Genomic DNA, 12,963 nt, shown 5'->3' on the forward strand with positions numbered 1-12,963 from the left:
TAAAAGATTACAATTTCCAATTCAATTAGCATTTGCAATCACCATCAACAAAGCTCAAGGGCAATCATTAGAAAAATGCGGTAGAGATTTTAATACAGATTCGAGATGTTGCATGTTCGAGGGTCGGTAAACCTGAAAGTCTATTTATATGCACAGACAATGGGACAGCGAAGAATGTTGTATATTCGCAATTTTTACGCAGTTAATTTATAGTTTATATGTTTATCTATCTATCTATCTATCTATATAAAAATAAGTTGTATGTATGCATGTTTGTTTGTTTGTAAAAAGAGCATTTGCATATGACATCATTATAAGTATACTAGCTGTTGGGGTGGCGCTTCGCGCCACCCCAACACCAAGTTGGTGGGGGTGTTTCGCGTCCCCCCAGGCCCCCCCAGCGCGCGTAAGTCGTTACGCGCCATTGTAGTTGTGTCCCTGTGTCCCACCTGTGAATATAGATAAAAGAGAGAAGATTTCTCTTTTCGTTATATATATATATATATATATATATATATATATATATATATATATATATATATATATATATATATATACGTTTTTAACTACGTAAAACTTGCGAATATACAACATTCTTCGATGTTCCATTGTTTGTGCATATAAATAGATTGTCAGGTTTACCGACTCTTGAACATGCAACATAAAATTGTCCATGGGAAAAACAATCCGTATTCAGATCTATACCTCATTATTCTAATGATTGCCCTTGAGCTTTGTTGATGGTGATTGCTAATCGAACATTCCTGTGTCCCGTTCGTCATTTATATTCCCAGTATCCCCATCGTCATTTGTGTCCCAGTGTCCCAGTCTGTAATTTCTCTTTGAGCGTCCCGTTCGTCATTTATATTCCCTGTGTCCCAGTCGTCATTTGTGTCCCGGTGTCCTGGTCTGTAATTTATCTTTGAGTGTCCCGGTCGTCATTTATATCTCCTGGTCGTTATTTGTGTCCCAGTGTCCCAGTCTATAATTTCTCTTTGAGTGTCCCGGTCGTCATTTATATTCCCTGTGTCCCGGCTTTTAGATTTCTTTTTCTCCTTTATTTTTCAGATTTTTTCCTTTTTTAAGTTTTTTTTCTTTTTTATTTTTTGTTTTTTTTTGTTTTTCTTATTAGTTTTTATTATTTTTTTCTTTTTAGTTTTTTTTTTTGTAGTTATTACCTTTTTTTAGTTTTTTTTATTTTTTTTTATTTTTTAGTTTTTAGTTTCTTACCTTTTTTTTGTTTTTTTCTAAGTTTTTTAGCTTTTTTAGTTTTTGTAGTATTCTCTTTTTAGTTTTTTTTGTAGTTTTTACCTTTTTTAGTTTTCTTCTTCTTTTGTATTAATGCTAAAGCCAAGGTTCAAACCTGGAGCCTCTTGGACCTAGAACCTGAAACATAACGCTTTACCAACTCAGCTACTTCGGCTTGAATACATTCGTTTTGAGCAGCTTCCTCGGGTGTTGCCATTGTAGGTTCTTCAGTCATTTTACAATTAGAAGTTTCTCTTTCAACGATCTTCTTACAATTAAAAATTTGTCTTTGAACGATATTCTTTAATACCTGTGTCCTGGTCCTCATTTATATTCCCTGTGTCCTGGTCGTCATTTGTGTCCCGGTATCCCAGTCTGTAATTTCTCTTTGAGTGTCTCGGTCGTCATTTATATTCCCTCTGTCCCGGTCGTCATTTGTGTCCCGGTCTGTAATTTCTCTTTGAGTGTTTTTTCTTTTTAGTTTTTTTTTAGTTTTTTACCTTTTTTCTTTTTTCAGTTTTGTTTTTCTTCCTTATTTTTCAGCGTCACTATGAAATACATATCGCCAAACCTTTGTTTTTTTTAACTAAAATCTGGTAGGCATTGATGACCTTATCCAAGTCAAAATCCCAAACCCAATCATCATCGCTATCATTTTCAGTTTTGATATGTTTTGACTCTCGCTGTCCAGGTGGATTTTCATCTAACTGCGCGGTTTTGCGTTCTTTAGCCGCAAGCCTGTTTTCTTGCTGTTCTTGTGATTCCTCGGCACGCTTTCTTTTCTTACTTTCTCTATCGGCTGCAAGTTTTTTGGCATAGACTCTTTGAGCAGCTTCCTCGGCTGTTGCCATTGTAGGTTCTTCAGTCATTTTACAATTAAACATTTTTCCGTCCACGATCTTCTTACAATTAAAAATTTGTCTTTAAACGATTTTCTTAAATACTTTTAATGACGCCATCGTCATAACAAATATGACGACAACTAACTTCATGACGACATGATGACATGACGTCACTCGACAGACCCACAGACAAACAACTTATTTTATATATATAGATAAGGCTCTGTATATGCACAGACACAGACAGTGGGACAACAAAGAATGATGTACATTCGCAAGTTTTACGTAGTTAAAAACATATATATATCTATCTATTTTCACAGGTGGGACACAGGGACACAACTATAATGGCGCGTAACTAATATGGCACGTAACTACTTACGCGCGCGGGGGGGGGATTGGGGGGTCCGAAGTTCCCCTGCCAACTTGGTGTTGCTGTGGCACGAAGCGCCACACCAATAGCTATCTATATATATGAAACAAAAGACGAAAGGTGTTTAAACTCAGGTTCTTCTCAATTATTAGTCTAAGAATGAAAATTTGGTTGACGCATCCTCTACCCTTTCTACAACCGCACTTTTCTTCTCTTGCGACTTTGTCTACAGCATCTCTGGATCGAAAAAGTATCATGTTACTAAGTAATTTGGCACCTACAGAGAACAAGCTAATGCTTCAATAATTACCACACTCACTTTTATGACTTTTCTTATACAGTGGTTTAATTAGAGTTTTCCTAAATCGCTAGGTACTTCCCTTTTTTCAAAAATCACATTAATAACATTTAGCTGCTTATTTCTAACCTTAGAGCGACCATGTTTCAGAAGCTAATTTACCTCACTATGAGCATCTTGGGCCCTATTTTTTTTTATTCCTTTTAGTACTGTTGCTAATTCTTTCTCATAATACAAATCTTTCTTAACTTCCAAGGTATCACTCAATTTTTCATTGACCTCTTTTCCTACAACTCTATCTCTGTTTAGTACATTCTCAAAATGTTCTTCTCATCTCTCTTTAGCTCTTTCCTGATCACTAATTGTGACCCCGGGCCTATCTTTAATTTGGAAAAGTCTGGATTGACCACTCACTCAGATAATTCCTGTACAAGCTCCTTCTCCTCTCTATCAAACATAAAGCTTTTTACTCATATTCCTATCTGTGTTTCTAACTTTTGTCCCTGAGACACCATTAGCAACTTAACAAAATGAAAAAACTGTTTTCCCTAACTTATGGGGTGTTTTATGGCTAAACATTGTATGGGTTAAAACTATATTGTTATACCTTCGAAACTACAACAGTCTGTAGCCATTGCTGTTTTCTTTTTCTGCATCAAATTTGCCTATGCTAGGATGCCATCTATCCCTAATTCCACCGATCGGGGCATTGAAATCTATTAGCAAAAACAACATATTTTTAAGTGGGACCCTGTCCTTTCGCTCCTGTAACTGTAAATATATTCCATCTGAGTCACTAGTATTTCCGTCGTTATGAATGGAGTATGAATGGAGGTTTTGTACAAGCCTTGGCCCATCTTGGTCACAACATGCTTTTCAGCACTTGACGATGCTCTTCTATCAGAAAGAGCCAAAATCCAGCACAGACAATTTCAAGCCTATTACCTCCAATTCATTATATATTCATGCCCAGATGTATTATGCTACTATGGAGAGGCACCGCATAGTGGATAAATTAACTAGGAAGAGGTTTTTCAGCTCAAAAACGCCCACCAAAACAGAACAAGCCCAGAAGAACTATCCATTAATCAGAATCCCGTGCGAATGCTGTGTCGTTTACTAGGATACAATTTCCTCGAGGGGTGCCGCTTCTCAAGTGGGAAGAGAGTTGACCACAGGGTGTCCGGTTTTGCAAGTACCCCGAAAGGGTCGAGGCAGTCCTTTGCAGAGACCGTTGTCCATAGGTCTAGTTGTTAAGCCCTGGCATAGCTGTCCTCCTAAAGAGGATCCTCCCACGATGGTGTTTTGTGTCACCATGAAATTTTATTTACTAGTGGGAGAAGGTTTGTAACTCACGGGAGGTCTGCAAATACTGATGAGCCCCACTGAGCGCGCATTTGAAGGACTTTCGTTCTCTTCCACCTGCATTTATGGCCCCAGACGAGGGTGTCCCAGTTTCTATCATTGGCACTGTGGGAAAAGGTCCCCCTTGATCCATGCCTCCTATGGAGGTATCCTAATATGCATAGGGTGTTCCCCTATCGTCAGATGGGGACGCACTAAGTGGCCTGGGGGTGGCCCTACTGAGTAGTAGACTCCTAAATCTACTATTCTGTCAATCCTAGGTCTATTATTTCAGTCTTAATTATATTATGTCAAGCCTGAATATACTGTACCAAGCCTGAATTTACTATGTCAATCGTGGATCTACTATGTTAAACCTTAGTCTACTTTGGAAACCTATGTCTGATATGTCAAGCTTAAGTCTATTATGTCAAGCCTAAATCTACTCTGTCAGGCCTAAATATACTGTGTCTGGGTTGCAGTGATAGCTGGCAACCTAGTAAGAGACGATTACGTCAATACTAAGAAATATAATAGCCCTTAACTCATAAAAATAGTGTCAGATCCAAACAAAAGTACAGTATTAGAACTGCCTTGTTCGAAATCCCTATATAGGAAACTTACCGTCCCTTGGCTTGAATAACAAGGAAAATCTACTGGCTTTGAAAACAAGAAAAGGTGCTTGAACTACGATATTCTGCATAAAAGGCATTTTTTTTCCGTTCTTCCTCCTCAGCTACCAGGGCACTGAAACATCATAAAGAGCTGTTTAGAGGCTCGTTTGAAAAAAAATACCACATCTAGTGCTGTTTGTAATAAAAAATAGTTCTTAAAGTAGAATCAATGTTTATAGGAAAGCTTGATGAATTACGTCATAGTCGTATGTTGTAACCATATATGACGTAATAAGTGAATGTAATGTTTAAATGCGTTTGTCCTTTGACAGGATAATATAAGAAATATATAATTCACAAGCACCCCCGCCCGCGTAAGTCGTTACGCGTCATATTAGTTACGCGCCATTGTAGTTGTGTCCCTGTGTCCCACCTGTGAATATAGATAGATATATACATATGTTCTTAACTACGTAAAACTTGCGAATATACAACATCCTTCGCTGTCCCATTGTCTGTACATATAAATAGATTGTCAGGTTTACCGACTCTTGAACATGCAACATATAATTGTCCATGGGAAAAACAATCCGTATTCAGATCTATACCTCATTATTCTAATGATTGCCCTTGAGCTTTGTTGATTGCCAATAAAACATTCCCTGTGTCCCATAGTCATTTATATATCCCCCTGTGCCCCCCGGCGTCCCCGTTGTAGTTGTGTCCCTGTGTCCCAGTCGTCATTTATATTCCCTGTGTCCTGGTCGTTATTTGTGTCCCGGTTTCCCAGTCTGTAATATCTCTTTGAGTGTCCCGGTCGTCATTTATATTCCCTGTGTCCCGGTCGTCATTTGTGTCCCAGTCTGTAATTTCGTCAGTCGACAAACAACTTCATGACGACATACAGCTCAATCCTTATAATGACGTCAGTCGACAAACATGACGTCAGTCGACACCTTAACATGACGTCAGTAGACACACACGTCCCAGTCGTCATTTGTGTCCCGGTGTCCCAGTCTGTAATTTGTCTTTGAGTGTCCCGGTCGTCATTTGTATTCCCTGTGTCCCGTTCTGTATATAAATTCGTTTTTGAATTGGTATATGATGAAATAAATGTTTTGTTTTTTTCCTTTTTTCTTTTTATTTTTTTTTGGTTTTTACTTTTTTTTTAGCTTTTTAAGCTTTTTTCGTTGTTGTTTTTAGTTTTTTCTGTAGTTTTTACCTTTTTTTATTTTATTTTTTTAGTTTTAATTAGAATTAATTAAAACTAATTAATTAATTATTAATTTATTAATTAATTCTAAATTAATTTAGAATTAGCGACAGTACTAGAAGGATTAAAAAATAATAAGGCCCCAGGTGCTGATAGTATGATTAATGAGTTCCTTAAATATGGTGGCTCTGAGGTTAGGAATAAGCTACTGAAGATTATGAACATGATTTTGAAGAAGGGGAAGTACCTAATGATTTTTGGTAAAACCTTAAGTAAACCACTGTATAAGAAAGGTGACAAGAGTGAATGTCGTAATTATCGAGGCATTAGTCTGGTCTCTGTAGGTAGCAAATTACTGAGTAATATGATACTTTTTAGACTGAGACATGCTGTAGACAAAGTTTTAAGGGAAGAACAATGCGGTTTTAGAAAAGGTAGAGGATGTGTCGACCATGTTTTCACTCTTAGGTTAATAATTGAGAAGTCCCTTCGTTGTCAAACACCTTTGGTCCTTAGTTTTATCGATTATGAGCAAGCTTTCGATTCTGTTGATAGAACAGCGTTAACAAAGGTCTTATCGTTATATGGTATACCAGAAAAATACATTAAAGTGATTTGCGCTATGTACGAGAATAATACTGCTGCGGTTAAGGTAGGAAATGAGGTTAGCAACTGGTTTTGTATTAAATCAGGAGTTAAGCAGGGTTGTGTTCTATCCCCCTTTATATGGATCATTTTGATGGACTTCGTCTTAAGGAGCACAGGAAAGGCAATTGGAGACCATGGAATCAAATGGGGAGGAAGAACGCTCCTGGACTTAGATTATGCTGATGATTTAAGCATATTAGATGAAAGTGTGAGCAAAATGAATGAATTTTTAGAGGTTTTGCGAGTTCAGGGTGCTAAAATAGGCTTGAAAATTAATGTCAAGAAGACTATGTCACTAAGGCTAGGAATAAGTGAAGATGAACAGGTGACATTAGGTAACGAAAAGATTGATCAGGTTGGGAGCTTCAGTTACCTTGGTAGTATTATTAGTAAAGATGGTGGGAGCAGTGAAGATGTTAAAAGTAGAATAGCTAAAGCTCAGGGTGTTTTTTCACAGTTAAAAAAAGTTTGGAAGAATAGAAAGATAAGCCTACAAACCAAGATTAGAATATTGGAAGCTACAGTGATGACAGTGGTCAAATATGGCTCTGAAGCATGGACACTCCGAAAAGCAGATGAAAATTTACTAGATGTTTTCCAGAGAAATTGCCTACGGATTGTTCTGGGTACCCGGCTGACTGACCGTATTTCAAACAGTAGGTTGTACGAAAAGTGTGGTTCAATCCCGCTTTCTGGGGCTATAATGAAAGAAAGGTTGAGATGGCTAGGCCACGTTCTACGGATGAAGGATGACAGATTACCGAAGATTGTCCTTTTTGGCCAACCGTCTGGGGCTACACGGAAAGCAGGTCGTCCTTGTCTGGGTTGGGAGGATGTCATAAATAAGGATTTAAAGGAAATGGGAACTTCCTGGGAGGGTGTAAAGAGGGAGGCTTTAAATAGATTAGGTTGGAGGAGGAGCGTGCGTAGCTGTGTTGGCCTCAGGCGGCTTGGTGCTGCAGTGAGTTATTAGTAGTAGTAGTAGTAGTAGTTTCTTTTTCTACTTTATTTTTCAGTTTTTTTCCTTTTTTTTAGTTTTTTTTTTCTTTTTCAGTTTTTAGTTTTGTTTTATTTTTTAGTTTTTTCTTTTTAGTTTTTTTGTAGTTTTTACCTTTTTTTAGTTTTTTTTTTAGTTTTTTTTTCTGTTATAGTTTTTAGTTTTTTTACCTTTTTATAGTTATTTTAGTTTTTTAGCTTTTTTAGTTTTTTAGTATTTTCTTTTTAGTTTTTAGTTTTTTTTTCTCTTTAGTTTTTTTGTAGTTTTTACATTTTTTTCTTGTTTTTTTTTTAGTTTTTTTCTTTTTTAATTTTTAGTTTTTACCTTTTTTTTTTAGTTTTTTTAGTTTTTTAGCTTTTTTAGTTTTTGTAGTATTTTCTTTTTAGTTTTTTTTGTAGTTTTTACCTTTTTTAGTTTTTCTTCTTCTTTTGTATTAATGCTAAAGCCAAGGTTCGAACCTGAAACCTCTCGGACCTAGAACCTGGAACATAACGCTTTACCAACTCAGCTACTTCGGCTTGAATACATTCGTTTTTGAATTGGTATATGATGAAATAATTCAGACGTCATATGCGGACAGACAGACAGACACACAAACAAACAACTTATTTTTATATATATACTAGCTGTTGGGGTGGCGCTTCGCGCCACCCCAACACCTAGTTGGTGGGGGCGCTTCGCGCCCCCCCCCAAGCCCCCCCGCGCGCGTAAGTCGTTACGCGCCATAATAGTTACGCGCCATTGTAGTTGTGTCCCTATGTCCCACCTGTGAATATAGATATATATATATATATATGGTTTTAACTACGTAAAACTTGCGAATATACAACATTCTTTGCTGTCCCATTGTCTTTGCATATAAATAGATTGTCAGGTTTACCGACTCTTGAACATGCAACATATAATGGTCCATGGGAAAACAATCTGTATTCAGATCTATACCTCATGATTCTAATGATTGCCCTTGAGCTTTGTTGATGGTGATTGCTAATCGACCATTCCCTGTCCCGGTGTCCCGGTCGTCATTTACATCCACCTGTTTCCCCCGGTGTCCCCGTTGTAGTTGTGTCCCTGTGTCCCGGTCGTCATTTATATTCCCTGTGTCCCGGGTCCCGGTCATCATTTGTATCCCGGTGTCCCGGTCTGTATATACATTCGTTTTTTAGTTTTGTTTTTCTCCTTTATTTTTTTCCTTTTTTTTTCTTTTTTAGCTTATTTAGATTTTTAGATTTTTTAGTTTTTTTTATTAGTTTTTAGTTTTTATTTCTTTTTAGTTTTTTTGTCCCGGTCGTCATTTATATCCCCCTGTTTCCCCCGGTGTCCCCGTTGTAGTTGTGTCCCTGTGTCCCGGTCGTTATTTATATTCCCTGTGTCCCGGTCGTCATTTGTATCCCGGTGTACATGTCCTGGTCGCTTTCTCTTTGAGTGTCGTCATTTATTAGTTTTTTCCTTTTTTTTTTAGTTTTTTATTGGTTTTTACCTTTATTTTAGCTTATTTTTCAGTTTTTTCCTTTTTTTTAGTTTTTTTTTATTTTTTATTTTTTTTATTTTTTATTTTTTTTAGTTTTTTACCTTTTTTTAGTTTTTTTAGTTTTTTTAGTTTTTTAGCTTTTTTACTTTTTTTATTAGTTTTTAGTTTTTTTTTGTAGTTTTTGCCTTTTTTTAGTTTTTTCACTTTTTTTTTTAGTTTTTTATTGGTTTTTACCTTTATAGTTTTTTTAGTTTTTTAGCTTTTTTATTTTTTTTATTAGTTTTTAGTTTTTTTTGTAGTTTTTGCCTTTTTTTAGTTTTTTCAGTTTTGACGTCACCTAATCCAGTTTTTTCAGGTGACGTCACCTGACACATCCATCCATCCACAGACAGACAGACAACTTATTTTTATATAGATAGAAGATTGATATAGGTCATAATATTAAATGAAGGATCAAAATAGTTCATTATTCATTTGAAGAAGAAACTATTGCAAATATTGCTTAAGCTTTTTTCCTGTTTGTAATCCGGTATATATTCGGGCAAGGTTTTGACAGTAAATTTTATAATAAAGAATGAACTCCCGCTCATACTAACTGAATTATATAAAGGTTCTATATAGTTCATTATAAATGGGAACTATGTAAGTTTTATCGTTATAGTAAAAAAGCGAACGGCAGCCCATAGTATCATGATTGTTAGAATTACGATCATTAAAAGAACAGACCATTGCATATACTTGGCTTATTTTGCTATTTGATTCCTAGAGGTTTGTCTCTTACTAATCCAAAGAAGTCATATTAAAGAAGGTAGGTAGTAGCGGTAGCTAGCAACCTAGTAAGAGACAATCACGCCCAATACTAGGAAGTGTAATAGGCCATAACTCCTCAAAACAGTTTCAGATCAAAACAAGAGGTACAGTATTAGTACAGCCTTGTCCGGAACTCCTACAAAGGAAACTTCCCCTCCCTGGGTTTGAATAACGGGGAAAATTTATTGGCTTGAAAAACAAGTTAAGTTGCTTGGACTACGATATTCGGTATATTTTGGATCTTTGCTGTTTTCAATCTTTTTCTCAGATAGTAGGGAACTAGAACATCGTAGAGAGCTGTTTAATGGCTCATTTTGAAGGAAACTTATGTGGTTAAATACCTAAGTCTACTTTGTCAAACCTAAATCTACTATGACAAGCATAAATCTACTCTTTGAGGCCTAAATCAATTACGTCGGGCTTAAAATTTACTATGTCGGGCCTAAACGTACTATCCCAAGCCTATATCTACTTCTTGAAGACTGAATATGCTCTGTCAGGCCTAAATCTGATGTTGAGCCTAAATCTACTATAAACAAGCCTAGATCTACTATGTTTATCCTAAGCCTCTTATGCCAAATCTAAATTTACAATGTCAAGGCTAAGTAAATTATGTCAAGCGGAACAATAAAAAAATAATATACAATTAAGTTGCTTCTATCCCTTCCGAAGTGGGACTAAAGTCAGCCTCCAGTTTAGATGAATGAACACAAATAAATATTAATTCTATTTCGAAGTAATTCCAATTGAAAAAAAAACCTATAACTTATAATAATGTAGTCATCCAGAAATAGCTGCAAGATGTTTGAAAAATCCGTCTGGTACAACTGGAAGCTTATCGACAAATGATTTCACAAGGGTTAAACTATTTCGCCAAGTTTCTTTTATGAAAAGGTAGCAGCATTTCAATTTTGCTGGAAAGCGAGTTTTCCTGCAAAGACAGAAAAGAAAAGATCCATAAATCGATTTAAAAGTGGTTCTAGCTGGTTGTTCGTCATGGAAGGTGAAATTACATTTGAATGAGTGGCAATCCAAATACAATTAAAATGGCAAATATGAAAATGGCAAATGAACAATGTCAAAATTTGTTGAAAGGAACTGAAGCTTTTCAAAACATTGCAGAGTGATAGTTTAGTGATGCAAACGCAGTCTTAATATGTCCAGCTGAGGCTGTTTCGATGACTGATACAATTTTTAAAACATTTTTTGAATCAACAAAAATGTCCCCATACTAGAAGGGTATCCAAAACAGGGTATCACCTTATTGCTCTTAGACTATTATTCTATTTTTTCATTAATATTACTTCCAAAGTGACTTAAAGTCCTATGTTTGCATTTTGGGATTTGTAAATGTAAATTTCAAGCAAGAATTATTTTTTGATTGATATACTTATTCAAAAGAAAAGCTAATAGGGGTGAACTGTTTTTGAAATAGAAGTAATTAGTTAATTTTCTCTTTTTATAATACAATGTCAGATGCACATTCAGCTCCGACACTTTTTTGAACATAATTTTTGGCACATACTTATTGGATTTTAACGGTAAAATGATAAGATACCCACCTCCCTAGAACTCAGAGTGGGTATAAGTATTTTAAACTTGGATCAAATCGTTTAATTCAAATACATATTTCCTATACATGGCTTCATCTTTCCTCTCCTACACACATTTTGTCATTGAAGGAAGAGTTTTCCTTATAGATAACCGTATTTAAATACATCTATCTTATTTTAAAACACTTTTCTGTGATTCTGTATGCCCTTGATTGATTTTTCTGTGATTAAGATGTTTTGTCTAGGTTTTAGAATCCTGTGCCCAAGATTGGCAGTAATTTCTAAGATATGGCTCAAGTTTCAAAGAGTGTGTCTCTGACAATAACTGTAATCAGATTGAAACTGTGATGAGTTGTTAATTGCAGGTACTAAAGCATCCTAATAGATTTTCTCCTTATTCAAACACATAAGAAAAGACAGAAAATTCGGATACCGTTTCCTCCAATTCAAGCCAGTAAATCATTTTATTTGTAAAATTCCCTTGCCATTTCCTCCATAATATCGATCACTTTCAAAATGAAGTCTTTAAACTGGAATGATATTGCAGTGAAAACTCGAAAAACTGTCTTGAATTCCTTCCGTGCTTAGACTTACGTATTTAAATATTTTTCTAAAAAAAATTCTTTCAAACGTTTATTCTGTCAGCATTACAAATCTCATGAGCTAAATTATCTGGAATTGTGCTGAATAAAAGATTTTGGACTCTTTACAAGATTAGAAGAGTGGTTCGGATTGGAACAAAGAATTTAGGGCAAACGAAAAAAACAAACTAATTGAGTTCGTATATATTGTTGGTCTTTTTGAAGTTTGGCCTTTAAGGAATTTGAAGATTCTAAATAAGTAAAAAGAAGCTGTTTAAGTGATTTTATTGAAAGTATGACCATTCGTAGCTTATTATTTGTGCTGTCAAATCATGCTTTGTTGAAGTGCTTACCATATTAAACTGATTCAAATTTGATAAGTTAAGCCACAGATAACTTGGCTCGAGAAAAAGAGAAAATTGAGAAAGCAAATTTTATTTAAAGACATTCTCTACACTTTCTATCTAGTTACTGGTATCACCTCAGAAGCACATAGTAGGGCTGCCCAAGTTAAGAGTCAAACGTCTCTAATTTATTTCTACTACTACTGCTTATAATTCATTGCAGCACCAATCGCTTAAGGGCAACAAAGCTACACAAGATCCGTTTCCTCCCTCAATTTCATGAAGTTCCAGTTTCCTCTAAATCAAGTTTAGCTATTAAGCCAGTCGGGAACGATCTGCTTTTGTTTGGCCGTAGATGGCTGGCTGACAAGCACGATCTTTGTAAGTCTGTCATCCTTCATCCACAGACCAAGTCCTAGTCATCTTAACCTTCCCCTCATTATAGCACTAGAAAGCGGGATTAAGCCACATTTGTCATATAGCCTGCTGTTTGAAATACCGTCAGCCGGATGGGTACCCAAAACAAATTTTCTTCCGTTTTTCGGAGTGCTGACACTTCAGAACACTGTCATCAATGTTATCATTATTACTTCCAATATTCTATTCTTGGTTCGTGGACTTTTCTCC

The sequence above is a fragment of the Artemia franciscana genome, chromosome 11 (assembly GCF_032884065.1).
Source record: "Artemia franciscana chromosome 11, ASM3288406v1, whole genome shotgun sequence".
In the NCBI taxonomy this organism is placed as follows: Eukaryota; Metazoa; Arthropoda; class Branchiopoda; order Anostraca; family Artemiidae; genus Artemia; species Artemia franciscana.